Source organism: Homarus americanus, unplaced genomic scaffold (assembly GCF_018991925.1).
Source record: "Homarus americanus isolate GMGI-L3 unplaced genomic scaffold, GMGI_Hamer_2.0 scaffold43243, whole genome shotgun sequence".
Taxonomy (NCBI): Eukaryota; Metazoa; Arthropoda; class Malacostraca; order Decapoda; family Nephropidae; genus Homarus; species Homarus americanus.
Window position 1 is genome coordinate 510,485 of NW_024721459.1, and position 4,516 is coordinate 515,000.

The window sequence follows — 4,516 nt, forward strand, 5'->3', positions numbered from 1 at the left end:
AGAAGCTTCTACACCATCCCCGACACCGGCCCCTACTACCACCTGAGATCCCCTGTCCGAGAATTGCTGTTCGACACCACAACCGCATCCAGCCCATACGTGCACGAACTGATCGCTATAAGAACAGCCCAGTCCCAACCATTGTAAAATTATCAATAACATGTAATAAATCAGTGTATTCACTCCCAGTAAACACTGCTCCCTACACTGTCACTATGTTGAAATGAACTGTATTTTGAGCTGATCCCCATCTAAGTTACTATATGTCTTATTTGTGTCACTTATGTCACTTGTATATTATTTGTAATTCGTAACCCATTCCCCAAATATGTAACTGTATATTTTCAGCCTTCTGGCTGCCAAGCTCTTTCAATAAACCGTTAATTATTATTATTATTATTATTATTACACACAGCTCGAGAAACAAGATAGCAATCGGCTGTAAACCATAAGCCTGGTCCAGCTAATTGCCCCCCCCCCCGCCTCAGTGTCCAGTAAGGGTGGCGGGGGGATGGCTTTGGAGTGTGTATACTTCCCGTCTGTCCGTCCCTCCGTCCGTCCGTCCATCCGTCCGTCCGTGTGTTATAACAGTAGTACGATATTGTGTCATAAAGTGAATAATTAATACCAGTCATATCGTTTCACCTTACCTAACATCAACCTAACCTAACCTAACCTAACCTAACCAAACCTAACCTAACCAAACCTAACCTAACCAAACCTACAGTGATATAACATACACAGTAATTATATACAACCATCAACAAACTACAACAACTACCGATAACAACTAACAACTTGGTCTCCTCAGTTTAGTAATTAACAACAAACTGATACAACAACAACATCTACAAGCACTGACTTTGTTTATCAATTAATACCAAGATACAGACATTGTTTTGGCAACACTGAAGACAAGTGTAGGTAGGAGGTGAAGCAAGAGAGGGGGGAGGGAAGGGAAGGTGTACAGGGAGGGAGGGAGGGGAGGGAAGGTGTACAGGGAGGGAGGGGAGGAAGGGAAGGGGGCCGACAGGCCAAGAGTTAAGACAGGAAGGTGATGTGAATGGGACGGTAATTATACAGAGGTGAGCATTGTATCTGGCAACTGTGTTTCATGTTACCAGTTATAATTTGTTGAAGTATAACCTACTCTAATCTCTTGTGTATGTGTGTGTGTGTGTGTGTGTGTGTGTGTGTGTGTGTGTGTGTGTGTGTGTGTGTGTGTGTGTGTGTGTGTGTGTGTGTGTGTGTGTGTGTGTGTGTGTGTGTGTGTGAGTACTCCATATACATTAAACTTTTTCTTCCTCTCCCACATTCTCCTACACTCCCTCCCTCCCTTCCCTCCTCCCCTTCTCTTCTCCCTTTCCCCTCTCCACTAATCCCCTCTCCCTCCCTCATCTTTCTTCCTGTTTATTTTCTCCCCTTCCTTCCCCCATTCCCCTTTCCTTTCCTCTTCCCCTTCTACCTTCCTTTCCCTCCCACCACCATCACGTTTTTCCACCTCAAATCTAACCTAACCTAACCTATTTTAGTATAGGTTAGGTTAGTTTTGGTCAGAGTAAGTTTAAGTTAAATTGGATTAGATTAAACTAGATAAAGTTGATTAGATTAACCCAGATTTAATTAGGTTGGATAAGGTTCAATATGGATTAAGCTAAAACCGATTAGATTAGGTTAGAAGACTAAGTTAGATTAGGTTAACTCACAAAAAAAACAAGTTAAACACACACACACACACACACACACACACCCTTGACCACCGATGGGTCAAGACGTACCTGGCGCTCCTCTCGGAGCAGCCAGGTCAACTGTTAAGTTGGCCCATATCAACTCCCTCCCCTGAACCCTCCTCCCCACCGGAATATCAACAAGTACTCGCCAGAAGTTACTATTTCACTTAGGAAAGGAATGGAACCAGTGTTAAACAGAGGTGAACAGTGGTGAACAGTGCTTAAGTCAGTGAGAACAACTCAACAGTAACAGTCGTACCCAAGTTAACCTTCACACAGTGAGGTCCCAGGTACCCAGTGATAACGGCCCGTGAGACCCAACAACCAGCCATGTGTTAATCCGTCTACGATAGGAAGGCCTGGGACCACACCTCACTCATATAACACCATCTGTGAGGGAATTACTACACCACGTCAGGTCCCTCATAACACCATCTGTGAGGAAATTACTACACCACGTGAGGCCCCTCATAACACCATCTGTGAGGGAATTACTACACCACGTGAGGCCCCTCATAACACCATCTGTGAGGGAATTACTACACCACGTGAGGCCCCTCATAACACCATCTGTGAGGGAATTACTACACCACGTGAGGCCCCTCATAAACACCATCTGTGAGGGAACCCATTACACCACGTGAGGCCCCTCATAACACCATATGTGAAGGAGCTACTACACCACGTGAGGCCCCCATAACACCATCTGTGAGGGAATTCTGCACCACGTGAGGCCCCCCATAACACCATCTGTGAGGAAATTACTACACACGTGAGGCCCCTCATATACACCATCTGTGAGGGAATTACTACACCACGTGAGGCCCCGCATAACACCATCTGTGAGGGAATTACTACACCAAGTGAGGCCCCTCATAACACCATCTGTGAGGGAATTACTACACCACGTGAGGCCCCGCATAACACCATCTGTGAGGGAACTACTACACCACGTGAGGTTGGGAGGGAGTTACTACACTACGTGTTTGCTGTTCAACACCTACAATAATCTGTATGTTCACTGTATGTTCCTTTACCTTTCTCTAATGAAGGCTTTTGTTAAACCACTAATGTATGTAATAAGTCATTTATGTCCAATGTATATTTTCAGCCTTCGGGCTGCAGAACTTTTTCAATAAACCGTCAATTATTATTATTATTATTATTATTATTACACACACACACACACACACACACACACACACACACACACACACACGGTTAATCTCATCATAATAAAGGTCATTTCTTTCTCCGTTTCAAACTCAATGATCGACAACCATAACTGGGACACACTTAAGCGCTAATTGGCAACCCTTACACGCTTTGGATACTTGTTTCGGGTGAATGACATCCCGACGCGGACAGACAGATAGACAGACAGACAGAGGGGTGGATTGATGACAGACAGACAGACAGACAGACAGACAGGCACACACACAGATAAATAGATATATAGATAGATAATACAGGTGTTACGTGTACCTGTAGCTCATTAACCTGGTTTAAGTTACCTTATTAACAGCTTCTAACTTTCTAATTTAACAAGTGTCTCAGGTGAAAACACACGCTGATGGGGGTAGGGGGAGGGGAGAGGGGTGTGAGGAGGAGGGAGGTAGCGAGAGAGAGAGAGAGAGAGAGAGAGAGAGAGAGAGAGAGAGACGGATGGGGTAAAGAGACAGACAAAAAGAGAGAAATAGATAAAAAGACAGATGCAGATAGAAACGGACAGACAGACAGACAGAGGAGACAGACACATACGCTTCATTAATTCAGAAGACAAACAAACAGCTAATTAGAGCTTTAATCCCACATAATCAGGTAAATGAACCTTAATATCAGATTAGGATTACATTTACTTTATATAATACGGGGAAAATAATCAGATTTATTCCCATTTTAATCAGCTAAGGTGTAGTGCTGGGGGTGGCAACACTGTGGGAGGGTGTAGTGCTGGGGGTGGCAACACTGTGGGAGGGGTGTAGTGCTGGGGGTGGCAACACTGTGGGAGGGTGTAGTGCTGGGGTGGCAACACTGTGGGAGGGTGTAGTGCTGGGGGTGGCAACACTGTGGAGGTGTAGTGCTGGGGGTGCAACACTGTGGAGGGTGTGTGGGGGGTGGCAACACTGTGGGATAAGTGAGGGTCACAACTCATAAAAAATGGATGACAGACTCGGTTGAATGGAACCCCCTTCCTCCGCCCCTTAACCAAGATGGAGAGAAGGAGGGGGGAGACGGTAGGAAGTAGGGGAAGGAAAGGGAAATCAAGAAAGGGAGACGGAGGGAAAAGTAAAGGGTCAAAGGAACGAATATTGGGAGGTATATGGGAAGGAAAAGAGGGAGAGAATGAGGAAGGGAATAATGAAAGGAGGGAGAAGGACGGAAGGATGAAAAAGGAAGGAAGAAGTTGGAAGGGAAAATGGTAAAGATACAACGTGGGAAGAAGGGAGGGAAGGAAGGAGGGGGAAGATGTGGAAGCGACAAAAGAAAAATAGATAAAAAAAAAACAGGGAGGGGGAAGAAGGAAGAGCAATGGAGGAAGAGAAAAGGGAGGTGGGAAGGGGAATTGGGAGGTGAGGAGGGTGGGTGTATTGTGTAGTGGTGATACTATGACGTAGGGGAAGAAGGATAGGGGCAATATCTCTCTCTCTCTCTCTCTCTCCACAGGTAATGAAAATTATAATTAAGTCAGTCTTACCTGTATGTATTTGTGATAATCAAATTAGCCATCGATGACTCATAATTCTTTCACTATAATAATTTGTTATACTTTCATTATTTTAAGG